Source organism: Hordeum vulgare, chromosome 7H (genome assembly GCF_904849725.1).
Source record: "Hordeum vulgare subsp. vulgare chromosome 7H, MorexV3_pseudomolecules_assembly, whole genome shotgun sequence".
In the NCBI taxonomy this organism is placed as follows: Eukaryota; Viridiplantae; Streptophyta; class Magnoliopsida; order Poales; family Poaceae; genus Hordeum; species Hordeum vulgare.
The window spans coordinates 418,453,847-418,473,383 of record NC_058524.1 but is presented as its reverse complement, the minus strand read 5'-3'; the positions used below and the strand labels follow the sequence as shown (position 1 = coordinate 418,473,383).

The 19,537-nt window shown below is 46.7% G+C and overlaps 1 long non-coding RNA gene across 1 annotated transcript; it reads left to right on the top strand.

Annotated features, from left to right (window-relative positions):
* The first annotated feature begins 2,017 nt into the window (after nt 1–2,017).
* On the top strand, nt 2,018–2,597 carry LOC123406961. The gene is made up of 2 exons (XR_006612503.1): nt 2,018–2,113; nt 2,183–2,597. It is a non-coding gene; the product is annotated as an uncharacterized LOC123406961 (long non-coding RNA).
* Nucleotides 2,598–19,537: the final 16,940 nt, after the last annotated feature.

Below are 19,537 nucleotides of genomic sequence, written 5' to 3'. Positions count from 1 at the left end.
CAAACTTGGTCACCTGGGGATCCACAATTGACTGCAGGATTGCTCTAGACCATGACGCCTAACCGTCTGGAGGATGCACAGTCCTCAAAGGTAAAAGGCTTCAGTCCCACACAGGAACAACTTCTTCAGTGATGCTCAATCACTTGGTTTTTGGTTTATGGTTTGGTGTTTTGGGTATTTTCTCACTGATGAATTACTCTCGAAGACTCTGAGGAATTCGGGTTGCTCTTATGACAAGTGTCAGTTTCTAACGGAGCAGCCAACCAACAAATGGTTGTGTGGGGCGGCTATTTATAGCCTGGGAGCATCCCGGCATGATTTGACATTAATGCCCTTAAATAATATGACCGTTGGTGTGGATAAGATCAGTGATGTGGCACGAATTGCGGTAATGGCCGGGGCCCTCAACTGTGAGAGTCCTCATGTCTCTCATATTCCTCACTTGAGGCTTTTAGTAGTATTTGGCTTGGGTTGAGCATCATGAGGAAATTCATTCCAAAGTGTTATCTCGACCCCCTTTAACAGCACGATGTTCCTATGACTCAAGAGTGAAGAAAATAAAACAGAAATAATAAATCTTCATGCTTCAAAGTCTTCAGACTGATTTTCTTCAGGACACACCGAATTCCTCATCTTCAATATCTTCATGAGGAATATCAATTTCATCGCAATTTCTTCGCGATTCAATTCTTCAGCTTCAGACCAATTTCTTCAGCCGAAGATATACATTTTTAGGGGTCGATATTCATCGAATATTTCGAACTCCTCAGCGACTTATAGATCATGTGTACACTCATGAACACATTAGATACTTAACCTATAAGTCTTCAAACCACCAAAATCACTAAGGGGAACTAGATGCACTTACAGGTCGGAGCCGCTCCGCGTGCTCGCCTCCGATAGCATCACCGTCGCCAACGTCCGGTTGAATTCCGGTGAACCCAAGGCTCAACAGATCCACCTTAGCCCCGGTAGCTTTACCCACGGCACTAGAACCCATCCCCATGCCCATTTTCATCGGAGGCTAATCATATTCCAAGCCTTGTTCGTCGGAGCTCTCCGTCCATCGTGGTCGGGGGTATGCTCGTGCTTGAGCTCTCCGGTGACCCCTTTGCCCTCCTGAAGACGAGGCCCTCCCCCCTAAGCACGCCGGTGTGCCTAGCTCCGGGAATGAAGCCCCCTGGAAATGGAAATCACCGTCAGCGTCGACCCTACCCTGCATGCGAGAGGAGGGAGACGAACCCGACAGGCGGGCTCCACGCGTCGATCAGTCAGCCTCAGCCCCGCTGGCGTAGAAGCCCCTGGTGTGTTTTTGCTTTGGAGAAGCGTATACCCTCCAGTGCGTTTTCCCTTTTCGAAAACGTATTAGTTCCCGAAGCGTTTTATTTCTGTATTTTCTTTAAAACCATATTTCGGCCAGAGCTTCGGCTAGCTATAACTTTTAAAATGCAACTTCAAATGAGTTGATTATTTTTGTGTTGTCTTTCAAATTTCACCTAGTTTATTTTCATATTTATTTCAAAAAAATGAAACAACCTTTATATGTTGTTTTAGAATCGTGTGTTAAATTGAATACTTTCGAAAATAAGAATTTGGAGGGAAGGTTAAAGCTTTCAAGGTTTCAGAGTGAGCTCAACCTTCGTGCATACTCAAGGCAAGCATCTTGAACCCCGATTTGTCTTGAGCGCGTGACTGATTGTTGCAATGATCGTATGCATGGTAATGCCACTTAAATAAAACTCCCCACAGTAGCATACTTTACAGGAATGCATGTGATATGTTTTTACTTGTTTTTGAGCAAGTAATACCGATGATGAGTGGGTACTGTCTCATGCCCCGTACGCCATGTGGGTCTGGACAACCTAGGGGAAGTATTGTCATGGCAGACATGTGACAATGAACTAACATCTCGTTTCGACGAGGCTGATGAGTGAGGGCATATTGATGTGTGATGGTGGTATCCCTAATGAATATTATTAAGAGATTTTGTGGTGCTAACGCTTGCAGGAAAACTTAAACCTCCTATGTCGATCGTATATCGAGTCTTGTGCGAGTAACCTCCATACTTGATTTGTGCTACCACTTGTTCCTACCATAGGTAGGGTGTGATGGAGTAAGTCGTCAACCTCTTTCCTTGCCATCTATACTTATGCACAATGTCTAATGGATGCATATTTTTAAGGAGTTGCGTACTGGCTTCTATGCCGATGGGCATAACCAGAGATATATGGAGGCGACTGATGTATCACTAAGAAGTGTGGTGCCTTGCATCTACCCTACAACGAGGATGGCCGCAAGCAAAGGGAGGCATGTCTACGGTCTATAGCGAACACGATATTGACTTAAGGAAGCATAATACTCTATGTTGGTGACTTGAACGAAATAAATATGTATCATGTTTGGAACTTATTGTATGGTGAACGATATTTTTCAGAGTAAATATGTATCATGTTCGATATTGTTCGGAACTGGAGATTTCTCGAGTCGCTTCCGTCGTCAGCTTTTAGACATTTTTGTCCAATCCCATGGACCTTCATGGTCTTGTACCCAAATTTTGTATTTGCTTGGAAATTCTGTATCAAGTGAGTGTTCACCAACTACCATTAATCCTAGGGCTGATGAACACAAGGGCCTGCTTTCTGGAAATTTTATTCTGAAAAACTGGTCGCTACAATGTCTATCTAGATCTGTCAGAAAAATAACACGAAACAAGAATAGAGCGTTTCTCCGTTGTGCTGGGGTCAAATCATCAGGAGATATATAGAGAGAATTTCTATACAAGGAAATATGTGTTCTAGAAGAAAACAAAGCTAGGAAGGTGCCCGAGGGGCCCACCAGACATCAGGACACACTAGGGGGGCCTGGTACGCCTTGGTGTCTAGTGGACACATGGGTTGCCTTCCCGTGTGTTTCTTAGTTTCCCAAATTCTTGAATATTACAAAAGTGACATAATATATTTTTGCGGATTTTTCTAAGTCCGTTTACTTATCATATCACATACCTCTTCCTTTTAATCCCTAATGTGCTCCTCCAGTGTCATGGTTTAGATAATATTTGTTTCAACATTAATTGGTGTACCTGAAATATAGTGTTTTATTCTTTCCATTGACCACCTTTGAATTAGTGCGTTTGGGGTTATTGATCTTAATACCTCCAGACCGATAAACTTCTTCGATGATATATGGTCCTTCCCATTTGGAGAGAAGTTTTCCTGCAAAAAATCTAAGACGAGCATTGTACAATAGAACATATTCACCAACTTCGAATTCTTGCTTTTGGATTCTTTTATCATGCCATCTTTTAATTTTTTTTGAATAGTTTGGCATTTTCATAAGCTTGGGTTCTCCATTCATCTAATGAGCTAATATCAAATAACCTCTTTTCACTAACAAGTTTGAAATCATAGTTAAGTTTTTTAATTGCCCAATAAGCTTTATGTTCTAACTCAAGAGGTAAATTACATGCTTTCCCATAAACCAATTTCTAAGGAGACATACCCATAGGATTTTTATAAGCTGCTCTGTAGGCCCACAATGCATCATCTAATTGCTTAGACCAATTCTTTCGAAATCTATTGACAGTCTTGCAATATTAATTTTATTTCCTTATTGGTTAATTCTACTTGACCACTAGACTAAGGATGATAGGGACATGTGATTCTATTTTTAACATCATATCTAGCAAGCAACTTACGAAAAGCACCATGAATAAAGTGTGAACCATGATTAGTCATTAAGTATCCAAGGACTCCAAAAAATGGAAAAATAACTTCCTTAAGCATTTTATCAGAGATCTTATGATCAACACTATTGGTTGGAATATATTCTACCCATTTAGTGACATAATCAACAGGAACCAAAATATGTGTATACCCATTAGAGGAAGTAAAAGGTCCCATATAATCAAATCCCCAAACATCAAATGGTTCAATAACAAGTGAAGAATTCGTAGGTATTTCCTGACATCTACTTATATTACCAATTCTTTGACATTCATCACAAGAGAGGACAAACTTACGAGAATCTTTGAAAACAGTAGGCCAATAAAATCCAGAATTTAATACCTTATGTGCAATTCTATCTCCCGCATGGTGCCCCTATAAGCCTCAAAATGACGCTTCCAAAGGATTTGTTCCTGTTCATGCTCAGGCATACGACGTCTAATAATACCATCCACCCCCTCTTTATAAAGATGTGGGCCATCCCAAAAGTAATGTCTGAAATAACAGAAGAATTTTTTTGTTTTGTTGATAGGTGAAACTAGGTGGTATGTATTTAGCAAAAATGTAATTAACATAATCAGCAATCCACGGTGCGTTATGAGAGACATTGACCACAACTAATTGTTCATCAGGAAAGCTATCATCAATAGGTAGTGGGTCATCAAGAATATTTTCTAACCTAGATAAGTTATCAGCTACGGGGTTCCGAGCTTCTTTCCTATCAATAATATGCAAAACAAATTCTTGTAGCAAAAGAACCCACCTAATAAGTTTAGGTTTAGCATCTTTCTTTTCCGTAAGATATTTAATAGCAGCATGATGAGTGTGAACAATTACTTTAGAATCAACAATGTAAGATCTGAATTTATCACAAGTAAATACATATACTAAGAATTCTTTTTCAGTGGTAGCATAATTTTCTAGGCGTTATCTAGAGTTTTACTAGCATAATAAATAACATTTAATTTCTTAGCAACTCTTTGTCCTAGAATAGCACAAACAATATAGTCACTAGCAACACACATAATTTCAAAAGGCAAGTTCCAATATGGTGGTTGAACAATAGGTGCATAAGTTAAGGATTTCTTAAGTGTTTCAAAGGCTTCTGCACAATCATCATCTAAAAATGAAAGGAACATCCTTTTGTAATAACTTAGTAAGAGGCCTAGAAATTTTAGAGAAGTCTTTAATAAACCTCCTATAGAAACCAAGAAAACTACGGATAGCTTTAATATCTTTAGGACATGGCATATTCTCAATTGCATCAACTTTAGCCTTATCCACCTCAATACCTCGTTCGGAAATTTTATGGCCCAAGACAATACCTTCGTTTACCATAAAGTTGCACTTCTGCCAATTCAAGACAAGGTTAGTTTGCTCACATCTCTACAGAACTCTATCAAGGTTGCTTAAGCTATCATCAAAAGAAGTTCCGTAAACAAAAAAAATCATCCATGGAAACTTCAACAATCTTTTCACAAAAATCAGGGAATATAGCAGTCATACATCTTTGAAAGGTAGTAGGTTCATTGCGTAATACAAAAGGCATACGTCTATAAGCATAGGTTCCAAAAGGATAAGTAAAGGTGGTTTTCTCTTGATCAGGTTGTGACACGGGTATTTGAGAGAAATCGGAATAACCATCTCGAAAGAAAAAATGTGTGTGGTTCGATAATCTTTCTAGCATTTGGTCTATCAAAGGTAAAGGATAATGATCTTTCCTAGTAGCTTTGTTTAATTTTCTAAAATCAATTACCATTCTATAACTAGTCACAATTCTGTGTGGAATGAGTTCATTTTTATCATTAGAAACAACAGTAATACCTCCTTTCTTAGGAACACAATGAACGGGACTTACCCATCTACTATTAGCTATGTGATAAATTATACGTGCATCGAGAAGCTTTACTATTTCATTTCTTACCACTTCTTTCATTTTGGGATCAAGTCTCATTAGTGATCAACAACGAGTTTAGCATGAGGTTCCATATTAATCTTGTGCTCACAGAGAGTGGGACTAATGCCCTTAAGATCATCAAGAGTATACCTAATGGAAGCTCGGTGCTTCCTTCATGTTTTTAACAATCTTTCTTCTTAATGCTGTGTAAGGTTAGCACTGATAATAAAAAGATGTATCTTATTTTAGTCAAGATAAGAATATTTCAAAGTGTCAGGTAATTACTTTAGTTCAAACAAAGGATTACCCTTGGGTGGAGGAGGACCTCCTAGAGTTTCAACACACAAGTTGTGTTTAAGGATAGGTTATTGCTCAAAGAACATATTATCTAGTTCATTTCTTTCACGCATATGCATATACTTTACATGGTCTATCAGATATTGTTATAATGGATTTGTAGGAGGAATGGCAAGAGAAGCAAGACCAATTACTTCATCTTTACTAAGCAATTCTTTATCATGTGGTTTCTTACTAAACTTGAAGAAACGAAACTCATGAGACATACCACCAAAATTAACACTGGCGTTTTCCTTTTTGCAATTTATTTGAGCATCGACAGTGTTTAAGAAGGGTCTACCAAATATTATGGGAAAAAATTTATCTTGTGTGAGCCAAGTACTAGAAAATCAGTAGGGTATTTTACTTTTCCACACAAGACTTCAACATCTCTAATAATCCCAAGTGGTGTGATGGTGTCTCTATTAGCAAGTTTAATAGTAACATCTATGACTTCTATTTCGGCGGGTGCTATCTCATGCATAATTTCTTGATATAAGGTGAAAGGGATAGCACTAACACTAGCACCCATATCACATAAACCATGATAGCAATGATCTCCTATTTTGACTGAGATGACAAGCATGCCAACAACAAATCTATTCTTATCTTTAGTATCAACAATTCTAGCAGCTTCATTACAGAAATAAATAACATGCCCATCAATGTTGTCTACCAAGAGATCCTTAACCATAGCATTACTAGGTTCTACCTTGATTTGCTTAGAGGGTTTGGTTGTTCTAACATAACTTTTGTTAACCACGGTTGAAGCTTTAGCATCTTCCTTTATCCTAACAGGGAAAGGTGGTTTCTCAATATAAGTAGTAGGCACAAATTGGTCAACATTGTAAAGGATAGTTTCAACCTCAACCTTAATTGGTTCTTCAACTTTTCCTTTAATAGGTGGATGATATTTAAACCATTTCTCTTTAATGTACAATTGACCAAAAGGTTGGGTGTCAAAGGCTTTTACCCACCTCTCGTGAGAAAGACAAATTTCTGCCGATTCAGCTGGAAGCGGGTCAAATTTGGACTACAGGTGTATTATAGTTTGCTCTTTATTTTTCCAAAAAATCATTTCTAGGTACATAAGTATCTATTTAATTAGATAAAAAATCCAAGATTTAGCCACTAGCTAGGAACGGTCATTCCTGTTGTTTTGACTGCGTTTTGAAATGGGAATGAAAAAAAAATTGGAAAACCTTCGCATTGTGTCATTATATGTGACCAAGTTATGATACAAATTAATAAACTGGTAATACGATAATTATTTTAAAAAATTGTCTAATGAAAAATCTTATGGCCACATTCATGGCATAGTTTGTTCAAATGATCTAATATTGTGCTCAAGGATGCATATTAGAATGGCAAACAATGTTTCCTAAGGAAATTTTTATTTTCTTTGGATGAAAAATTCATTTTCCATTTTTCGAGTGCCCAAAATGAGTACTTTTGTGAAGGACCTACCATATATTTGTTGCAGAATCAGACCAAATCATTTTTCTAAAATACTAGGCCATATTTAATGTACAATTGACCAAATGGTTGGGTCTCAAAAGCTCTTATCCACCTCTCGTGGAAAAGACAAATTTCTGCCGATTCAGCTAGAGGCGGGTCAAATTTGAACTGCAGCTGCATTATAGTTTGCTCTTTATTTTTCCAAAAAAACATTTATGGGTACTTAAGTATCCATTTAATCATAGATACATGGTGTGGTGGCAAGACGTCGAGGTTTGGATGGTGTCCGAGGGCCCCAACTCCAGAGCACAGGAACTGGCATGCCAACTGCGTGTTCACCGCGTGACCTTGGTGTTGCCACGTGTTCTCAGCGGCCTAGGCATGTATGATGTGTCATACACTCCCCGGGTAGGTATTAGGAAGAAGAATACATCAAAACAATCTTACAAGGAGACGAAACTAAGCTCAAACATGAATGAGCAGCCAAGTGTTTGATTAGCGGTGGGGGAAATGAACATGGCCAATGGGCCTCAGTTTTGGCTGAGGATGATCATCAACTAATGAGACTGTCTTGGCAAATTTTCAACTCAAATAGAGGAGCCTAGGTGGCACTTGCTTTGCAAAGTATCACACTGGACAAAAATATGAATGTTGAAGCTGGGCTTAAATGAATGAATGGATTGAGCTGAAATTTGGCGGAGGATGGTAATTTGGGCGTATGTAAGTAATATACAAATTTGATACCATTTGGACGTGCCAAAGTGGTACTTCCTTCACAATGTTCTTCTCTAGACAAAAACTTGGGAAAATTATTTAGAGAAATTGGCTAAATGAAATGAGCTAAAATTAGGTGGAGATAAGTTATACAGTTATCAACATTCTATGGTAAAGTTTCATAAATAATTAAGCAACATAAAATATAGTTGCTTCACAAACTGAAAATATGACCAGAATAAAAGTTTGGATGATGAGCTCACATGGATTACTAGATAAATCTAAAATTTTGCGGAGAGTGATTATTTGAGCATACGAAACATTTGAAAAAAATTCTTAGATCGTTTAAATAATCCTAGCCAGTACTTCCTTCACAAAGCCTCTCTTTGGATATAAACTTTGGAAATTTGCTAACGAAGCTTTACTAGGAAACTGGAGCCGAATATTGGCATGTAGCAATGCTTTGAATATGCAAGAGAGCACGAAAAGTTTGAGGGAAATAGGAGGGGTCTAGATAGCACTTGCTTTGCAATGTGCCAATCTGGACAAAAAATAGAAATTCAGGCTCGACTCACATAGATGATTGGATTGAGCTAAAATTTGGAGAAGGATGATAATTTGGGCATATGATGGCGCTGTAAAAAATTCATACCATTTGGATAAATGAAAATGTTACTTCCTTCACAACACATATAAAAAGGAGGTGACCTTAAGTACCAATGCATCCACGTTCACAACCTCATGACCATTTATATTGGTCGTAATCAGGTAGAAATAAGGTCGTTGAGCACGTTTGTTAGCTTTATGACCATTTGGTGTAAGGCAATTTCAGAGTTTGAGCCCTTCCTAGCGAAATGGCCGTGGATTTATGACCAATTCAGCTGGAGTCAATGAGAGAAGGTCACAAGTTGACATATTTCTTGTAGTGGAGCAGCAAAGGTCTCATAGAATGAGGCTACTATCTCAGAGTCAAGTCCATACTTAGTGCTAAACTCATTGAAAGCATTTGTATTCATAAAAGATTTAGCACAATCAAGCTTAAGTTTATACCTGACTCTTTATCTTTGCCGAGTTCTCAATCTTCAAAGTTGCGTTTAATTCTTTGTAAAAGATCCCACCTGAATTCAATAGTCTTCTTCATAAAAGAACCAAAGCAAGAAGTATCGAGCATGGTTTGATCATTACGAGAAAGATAAGCATAAAAATTCTGAATAATAATTTCTCTCAATAGCTCATGATTGGGGCATGAATATAACATTAACTTCAGCCTCCCCCAAGCTAGAGCGATACTTTCTCCTTCACGAGGCCAAAAATTGTAGATAAAATTCGGATCACGATGAACAAGATGCATAGGATATTTGTTCTGGTGAAACTCCAATTGCAATCGATTACACTTCCAAGATCATGTATCATCTCATAACCTATACCATGTCAATGCTTTCCCCCAAATATAAATGGGAAACCTTCTTCTTTACTTCATATCTGGATAAACCTGCAAGCTTAAATAATCGACCAACTTCATCCACATAGATTACATGCATATCGGTATGTTTTGTTCCATCTCCTGCATAAGGAGTAGCTAATAGTTTCTCTATCACACCCGAAGGAATTTCATGTAAACATTTCAGTAGGTTCAGCAGGTTGAGTGTCGGGGGGATAACCCCGGGGTAGGCTCATCGAGCCTACTCCTTTGCCTTCAACCAAGAAGGAGCAACAAGAACCATTCTGCAAAGCCCAAATCCCCATGGCCGGCTAGGAAGCACCTACCGACTGGGGGCGAGACGGCCAACTCTCTGGCCGGCCAGGAAGCACCTGCAGGCTAGAGAGGAGAAGACTACCTCCCTCTGTCCATCTAGGCCAAGCCGTTCGGCTAGAGGCGAGGCGGCTGTGTCCAGGCCGGCTAGTCAAGCGACTAGCCGGCTATGGAGCTCAAGTCACATCAGACCGTAGGTCATGACGAGACCCTACGGTTAAAGGTGGATACGCGTGAGAAAAGGTACTGGATCGGGGTGCACGAGCGGTACAGTGTCGGCGGCCACGCCGCTGACCTCCTCTGGCTCCGATCCATCACCCTGCACAGTGTTGGCCCGTCAAACTCCCACTCCATTACTTCACTCGGCGTGGGAACAGTGGAGACGGCCGTATTGTGTGCCCATGATGATTCTCGTTGGACGACGCCGGACGTACCTCACGTGTCCTACGTCAAACTTACGCGAGAGACTTATTGGCTAGCTGACTGGTCCCACAACCAGACGGGACTTCACAGCTGGCGGGCCCCTCCAGCGACAAGACAAGACCCCCGTGGCCCCCTCGCCAGCCGGCGTGGCTGCCAGCCGGGTCCCACTCTTGTACTTTTATCCATATTGTAGGTCGGTGGGTTCGTCTATAAAACCCCCAGCCGCCTTCCATGCAGAGGGTCGGTCAAGCAACACACACACACCACATAGGAGAGGCAGACGCGAGCCGGCTGCTCCTTCTTCCTCCTCCACAATACAGCTCCAGGAGCACTCTGTAGTCCCATTCATACATCATACACTCCGGTAGGATTAGGGGTGTTATCTCTATGGAGAGCCCTGAACCTGGTACATCATGCGTTCCATGCTTGTACCATCCTCGTTCCCAGCGCCCTCCGGTGCCACTTCGGTTCCCACCATCTTTAGCCTACCCATGGATTATGTTGTGAGTAAACACCGACATTTGGCGCCCACCGTGGGGCCGTCCACGACATCAGCTGGCTTTACGCGCTAGGCGGGGCCCTGCGCTTACACCGCCACATGCATCACGTCCGGACCGATCTGCATGCCCGTGGAGCCTGCTTTTGATGAGGCTTCACCGATGATGATCGACGTCCCAGTCCGTCATGCGGACTCTGATGGGGAGTCCGACGACGAGTCGCTCCCTAGCATCGTCGTCGCTGCTATGAAGAACCTCAACGTTCTCTTCAGCGACTTGCGTCTCGGCAATGGCCCTCGCTACCCTGGCGAGGACTTCAACGTCGAGGCGTTACGCCAGCTTCAGTAGGCTCTACCTCACTGAGACGCCTACATTTGATGTGTACCCCAGCAATGTACTCGTCTTCGACAATCCTCCATCGTTTGCGGGGTTCCTTTCCCCGTATCATGTCGCTGTCGTCTCCAACGTCGTGGAGGTGATGGTCATCGGTGCCGGCACCAGCACGGCTCATGGAAAGGCGTCAGCAGACGCTGGTGAGCCTGCTGCTGTATCCGCCAACACGCTTCAGGCCGCTCTTACCGGCTTGAAGACACCCATCGCCACCTCCACAAACCCCACCGACGCGCGAGCCTCGCTGGAGGAGGCTCGCAGGCAGATCTTGGAGGAGGGCATTGCCATCGCCGCGACAAAACGCCGGATGGAGGCCACGCAGCGCGAGTATAACTCCGCTTATGGCCTCACTCCAGTTTCCGAGGCCCTAGCCGGCTTGGCGCGGCCTGTGGCCATGGCTGTGTCATTGCCGAGATCCTAGGCGGCAAGTAGCCCATCTACGAGACTCCTGCGGTCAACTTACAGGCGGCCCAGGCGGCCATGGCAGAAATGCCACGCTTGGAGGGCGAGGAGCACGTCCTTCAGGAGAAGCGGGTCAAGGATCTCCTTGACGCTGCCAACGAGCAACAGACACGGCTTGACCCTAGTCAGGCTCAGTCGGAATCTCCGGGACCCAATCCCAGAGCGCGTCGTAACCCCAACGGTCATCATCAAGCCGAGGGATCTTCCTCGCATCGCACTTCCGGCCGAAAGGGCGAGGGCAGCCACGACAGGCGTTCTCAGCGCCAGAGCGAGCCGACTTCGAGCCGGCGTTGCAGATATGATGAGAGTGATTCGGTGTATGAGGTTCCTCGTCCGAAGAGGACCCATGCCACCGGCTCACAAGGCACAATTCCGATCATGGCTGGGATCGGCGCTCGCGTCCCACATGGCGACAACGATGCCCGCAAGCGTCTCAACGCCTTGGCGCAGTCAGCTCTTTTGGAAGAAGACGGTCCCATCGGTCCGGCGTGCTTTGGCCCCCGGATCTGAGGGGATCCATTTCCTCGATGCTTCACTCTTCCTTGGGACACCCCCAAGTACAACGGCACAGCCAAGCCAGAAGATTGGCTGATCGACTACACCACAGCCGTTGGCATTGCTAGGGGCAACAAGCGCGTAGCCATCCGCTACGTGCCAGCCATGGTGCCCCGCTTGGCTAGGACATGGCTTAACAGCCTTCCAGCCCGCAGCGTCAACTCCTGGGTTAACTTCGAGGAGGCGTTCATCCGCAACTTCACTAGCACCTACAAGCCCCCTGGCCGGACTCGCGAACTGGCCATGTGCGTCCAGAGGCCCGACGAACCCCTTCGCGACTACATCACTCGTTGGACGGAGCTTCGCAACTCCTGCGAGGGAGTGCATGAGGTACAGGCCATCCAGTACTTCATCGACGGCTGCTGAGACGAAACTCTCCTCAAGCACAAGCTCATGTGCTCCTAGCCCACTTCTCTGGCGGTGCTCATGGCCAAGGAGGACAAGTACACCATGGCCGACTCCGCGATGCGGGTCAAGGTGACCGCCTCAGACAAAGCTATCCCCATGCCGACTATTCCCAAGCGGGCTGGCGACAATCGAGGCAGCCAGAACAACAACAAGCGCAAGGCGGATCAACTTGATTCACGCTCCAACAACAAGCTGGTAGCCAACATGGAGGGAGAGGCGCCAGCTACTCAAGCCGGCTCTCAACGGAGGCGGACCGGCAAGAACGACTAGCAGCCCAAGCTCAGCTTTGAGTAGATGCTTGACGCACCCTGCAAGATGCACTCTGGGGCGAAGCCGTCTACCCATACCCTTCGACAGTGCAGCTTTGCACAACGACTGTCGCAGGGCAGGGCATGCCGGCTCCCCCAGGTGCAGCTGCAGCGCCTCATGCTCAGTCTCCTGGTCCAGCTCCGTCTCCACCGCCGCCACCTCACAACGACGGTCGTCTCCACGACGACTACCCCCATCAAGATGGAGCATTCATTGTCTTCACCAATGAGGGTGACGACAAGCGCAGCCAGCGCCAATGCTGGCGCGAGGTGAACGCCACGGTCGCCCCGGTTCCCCAATACATGCATTGGTCTGAAAAGCCCATCACATGGAGTCGGGTTGACCATCCTGCGGTGATGCCAAATCCTATCTCATACGCGCTCGTTCTCGACCCCACTTTCGCCTCCCAGAGGCTCACCTGCCGGTTCTCCCGGGTGTTGGTCGACGGCGGCAACAACATCAACATCCTCTACCTTGACACCCTGCTCAAGCTTGGGCTCAAGGAGAAGGACCTCTAGCCGACCAACACTGTCTTCCACGGCATCGTGCTGGGACAGTCCTGCTCGCCGATCGACAAAATCCAGCTGAAAGTCCATTTCGGCGACAAGGCCCACTTCCGTCGTGAGTCCATATGGTTTGAGGTGGTGGATCTCAGCAACCTGTATCACACGCTGCTGGGCAGGCCGGCTCTGGCCAAATTCATGGCCATCCCCCACTACGCCTACCTCAAGATGAAGATGCCGGGTCCAAAGGGCATAATCACCGCTGCTAGAGACTACAAGAAGTCGCTCGAGTATGCACAGGACAATAGCCGCCTGGCCGACGCCATGGTGATTGCTGAGGAGAAAAGGCAGATCGACCGGCTCGTGGCTCATGCTAACCGAGCAGCCGGAGATCCCTACTCATCCATCCTAGTCGGCGGCGAAGGCTCCTTCAAGCCGGCCAAAGAAACCAAGCAGGTGTCACTCGACCCTGCGAACCCCAAGCAGTGCGTCACCATCAGGGCTAACTTTAGCCCCAAATAGGAAGGCGAGCCCATCGACTTCCTCCGTGAGAATCGGTACATCTTTGCATGGTCTCCCAAAGACATGCCAGGGGTTCCGAGGAAGTACGCCGAGCACAAACTTCACGTGCAACCGGATACAAAGCCGGTGAAACAACCTTTGCGCCGCTTCGCCGAGGGGAAGGGGCGCACAATTGGAGAAGAGATTGCCCGACTCCTTGCAACCGGCTTCATCATGGAGGTTTTCCACCCAGACTGGTTGGCCAATCCAGTCCTGGTGCTGAAGAAGAACAACACCTGGCGAATGTGTATCGACTACACGAGCCTGAATAAGGCATGCCCGAAAGACCCTTTCGCCTTGCCCAGGATAGATCAAGTGATCGACTCCACAACTGGCTGTGAACTGCTGTTGTTTTTGGATGCTTATTCAGGTTATCATCAAATCAAGCTGGATCCAGCTGATCGCCTGAAGACCTCCTTCATCACGCCCTTCGGGGCCTACTGCTATACCACCATGACATTCGGTCTGAAGGATGCTGGTGCGACATTCCAATGCTGCATGCAGCAGTGCCTACTGCCACAGATTGGCAGAAACATCCACGTCTATGTGGATGACATCGTCATCAAGACCAAGCAGCACTTCAGTCTCCTCGACGACTTGAGGGAGACGTTCGCCAACATGCCGAATACAAGATCCTGCTCAACCCGGAGAAGTGCGTCTTCGGGGTTCCAGGTAGCAAGCTCTTGGGGTTCTTCGTGTCCGCTCGTGACATCAAAGCGAACCTGAGAAAATCGGCACCATCAAGCGGATGGTGAAGCCGACTCGAATCCTCGATGTCCAGAAGTTCGCCGGCTGCCTGGCGTCCCTTAGCTGGTTCATCAGCCGGCTCGGCGGGAAGGCACTTCCACTCTACCAGCTCATGAAGAAAACAACCAAGTTCGAGTGGAACGACCAGGCGGACGAAGCCTTCCACGACCTCAAGTGGGTCATCTCGAGCCTGCCAATCTTGGCAGCCCCGGCTGAAAGAGAACCCATTCTCATATACATTGCAGCGACCACTCGCGTGGTTAGTGTAGTGCTGGTAGTAGAGCGCAAGGAGGAGGTCAAGGTACCATTAGTACAATGCCCTATCTATTACCCGAGCGAGGTCTTGTCCGCCTCCAAGCAAAACTACCCCCACCACCAGAAAATGTGTTATGGTGTTTACCTTGCCGCAAAGAAGTTGAAGCAATACTTCCAAGAGCATGCCATCACTGTGGTGAGCACTGCTCCACTTTAAAAAATCATGGGCAACCGTGATGCGACTGACCAGATTGCCAAGTGGTCCATCTCCATGCCCGATGACACGTCTCTGTCGTATCTACTTTTCCGAACTCTTTTGCCCTTTTTTTGGACTCTAATTTGCATGATTTGAATGGAACTAACCCGGACTGACGTTGTTTTCAGCAGAATTGCCATGGTGTTGTTTTTGTGCAGAAATAAAAGTTCTTGGAATGTCCTGAAAATTTACGGAGAATTTTTCTGGAATAAATGAAAAATACCTGCGCAAAGATCCATGGAGGAGGTGTGCCAATGGGCCACAAGCCCAGGGGCCGCGGCCACCCCCCTGGCCGTGCCGTGAGGGCTTGTGGGGCCCACGTGGCGCCACCGCCTCCAAACTCAGCTCTATATATTCTGTTTCGCCCAGAAAAAATCAGAGAGAAGGATTCATCGCGTTTTACGATACGGAGGCGCCGCCACCTCGTGTTCTTCATGTGGAGGGCAGATCTGGAGTCCGTTCTGGGCTCCGGAGAGGGGAAATCGTCGCCATCGTCATCATCAACTTTCCCCCATCGCCAATTCCATGATGCTCTTCACCGTTCGTGAGTAATCTCATCGTAGGCTTGCTGGAGGGTGATGAGTTGGATGAGATCTATCATGTAATCGAGTTAGTTTTGACGGGGATTGATCCCTAGTATCCACTATGTTCTGTGATTGATGTTGCCACTACTTTACCATGCTTAATGCTTGTCACTAGGGCCCGAGTGCCATGATTTCAGATATGAACCTATTATGTTGTCGCCAATATATGTGTGTTTTAGATCCTATCTTGCAAGTTGTAGTCACCTACTATGTGTTATGACCCGGCAACCCCGGAGTGACAATAGCCGGAACCACTCCCGGAGATGACCATAGTATGAGGAGTTCATGTATTTACCAAGTGTTAATGCGTTGGTCCGGTTCTTTATTAAAAGGAGAACCTTAATATCCCGTAGTTTCTATTAGGACCCCGCTGCCACGGGAGGGATGGACAATAGATGTCATGCAAGTTCTTTTCCCTAAGCATGTATGACCACATACGGAGTACATGCCTACATTAGATTGACGAACGGGAGCTAGTTACATATCTCTCCGTGTTATAGCTGTTACATGATGAATCACATCCGCCATACTCATCCATCACCGATCCACTGCCTACGAGTCTTTTACTACTGGTCCTTGCTACGTTACTTTGTCGCTACTGCTATCGCTACTACTGTTACTCTGTTGTTACTACTGCTGTTACTTGCTACTGTTGTCACTACTCCTGTTACTTGCTACTTTGTTGTTACCTGTTGCAAGACTTTTCTGGAGCCGTAGCCGGGGAAGCATTATTATCAAGAATAGTCCCCTGTCAGCATGCTATTTTCTAGGCGCCATTGATACAACAAGTTAGGAATAGTCCGCCATCAACAGACCCTTTTCTGGCACCGTTGCTATCATAGTACCTTGCTACTTATACTTTGCTTGCAGACACTAATCTTTCAGGTGATGTCGAAACTGACAAACTCAGCTGCTAATACTTGAGAATATTCTTTCGCTTCCCCTTGAGTCGAATCAATAAATTTGGGTTGAATACTTTACCCTCAAAAACTGTTGCGATCCCCTACACTTGTGGGTTATCAGCCGACCACGACATCCGTTACGAGCCGCGCACTGCCATCAAGTCTTAGGTGGTGGCTGACTTCCTTGTCGACTCGGCCGAAACCCAGTTTGAGCCGCCGCCTCCAGATTCCACTCATTGGCGGATGCACTTCCATGACTCGAAGATGCGAACTGGTGTGGGAGTCGGCATTGTCTTGACCTCTCCGTAAGGAGACCAGCTCAATTATGCTCTTCAGATTCACTTCGCCGCCTCCAAGAACGTCGCCGAGTACGAAGCACTCGCTCATGGCCTCCGGCTTGCCAAGGAGATTGGCATCCGGCGGTCCTTTGCTTCGGCGACTCGGATCTCGTGGTGCAGCAAGTCTCTCGCGAATGGGACGCCAAGGACGCCAACATGGCAAGCTATCGCTTCCTCATCAAGCAGATCAGCGGCCCTTTCGAGGGTTGTGAGTTTCACCACATTCCCAGGGCGGACAACGAGGCGGCTGATACATTGGCCAAGGTTGGATCTACATGACAAGCAATTCCAGTCGGCGTCTCCCTCGAACAGCTGCAAAAGCCGTCCAAGCCGTCTCCGGAGTCGACGTCAATTTTTGTGCCAGCTGATCCCTTAGTACAAGCGCCGTCGGCTATGCCAGCTGTGCTGGCTACACTGGCTCTGCTGACTCCAATTGTTGGGCCGTCTACAACTACTTCGTCGGCTACGACTACTCCACCGGCTACAACAACAAATCCGGCTTTGCCAAGCCTCGAATCATGTTGTCTCGACACCCGGTGGGTGGACGTCATGGAGGTAGACGGCGAGCCAGCTGCCACGAGGGCATCAGAGACAGAGAGTCTCGAGCCTGCGGCTGCTTCATCAAGCGCGGGGGCTACAAAAGCACCTGACACTCAGGTCGAGTCGGAGCCAGCCCTTGTGTCGCTCCGTCGTGGGCTCAACCCATCTTGGCCTTCCTTCTTCGCGGTGAGCTTCCTCAAGATGAGGTGGAGGCAAGGCAGATTCAGCGCAGACCAGCAGCTTACGCCATCATCAATCACGAGCTGGTTCGGCGTAGCGTGACTGGCGTGTTCCAGCGCTGCATCGAATCAGAAAAGGGACGGGAGATCCTCAGAGACATTCACCACGGGGAGTGTGGGCATCATGCCGCCTCTAGAACCCTGGTGGCCTAGGCGTTCCGCAACGGATTCTGCTAGCCCACGACCCTCGAGGAGGCCGTGGACATGGTCAACAAATGCGAGGCCTGTCAATGCTTTGGCACGCAGAGCCGCATGCCACCTTCAGCCCTCAAAACCATCCCCCTGTCATGGCCATTCACCGTCTGGCGGTTCGACATGGTGGGGCCATTCAAGACCGCTCGAGGCGGCATGACACATCTCTTGGTAGCCGTTGATAAATTCACCAAGTGGATCGAGGCTAGGCCCATCAAGAAGCTTGACGGCCCCACGACCGTCAGGTTCATCAAGGACATTGCAGTCCGCTACTGCGTTCCCCACAGCATCATCACCGACAACGGCACCAACTTCGCCAAGGGTGCTTTGGCACTCTACTGCTCCAAGGAAGGCATCCGGCTTGACTTGGCGTCAGTGGCGCATCCACAATCCAACGGCCAGGTGGAGAGGGCTAACGGTCTGATCCTGGCCAGCATCAAGCCAAGGTTGGTGGTGCCACTCGCCAGGCCAGCCGGCTGCTGGACCGAAGAGCTGCCGACAGTTTTGTGGAGCCTCCGCACCATGCCGAACCGGTCAACCGGCTTCACCCCATTCTTTCTGGTATACGGGTCCAAGGCTATCGTCCCCACGGATGTCAAGTTTGACTCACCTCGGGTCACCTTATACACAGAGACAGAAGCGAAGGAGGCAAGAGAAGACGACGTCGATCTGCTCAAGGAGGCACGGGATCTAGCCTTGAGCCGGGCGGCTATTTATCAGCAGAAGCTAAGATACTACCACAACAAGAATATCAAGCCTCTCTCCTTCAGGGAGGGGGACTTGGTGCTTAGAAGAATCCAGCAAACAGCAGGCCAGCATAAGCTCTCATTCCCATGGGAGGGGCCCTTCATCATCAGCCGGGCATTGCATAACAATGTATACTACCTGATCGATGCCCAGAAGCCAAGGAAGCGCAAGAGATACGACTCCAGCCAGGAGACGGAGCATCCATGGAACGCGGCGTTGCTTCGCCCGTTCTATTGCTATAAGGCAATTAAGAAAAATGGAAAGAGCATGAACATATGTATATTTCTCCCTCTTTGGGATTTCCAATGAATCCAATGGGTGTTTAAGGTCGAGGCTTGGAGCATGCCTCTTTTGGATTCATAACCAGAGTCTTCACCCATTTTGTGAGTCCCTTGGTTCGACTCTAACGGGCTCTGGGGCTCGCTAGCCGTCCCGAACGATTTCCTTAGTTGTAGAAGAATATATAGTGTACGCCGGGTCGAACCCTGGCCGTCTCGTAACAGCTACAGACCGGCTCCTGGCTGTCCGGCTAGCGAGGCGGCGCCATGTAAGGCCGGTTGCATGAAAAGTTCAACTACAAAAAGGTTGTCGGCTCGGGTTGGTTTGATCCTTTTTGCGATCTTATTATTCTAGCTGGCCTCTGCTCGCTTGTGTTTGAGTCTTTAAGTCTTGAAGGCCTAGCAGGCTTGTGGGGCCCTCAGAGCTCCACCGCCTCCAATTCCAGGTCTATTTAGTCCCTTTCGTCCGGA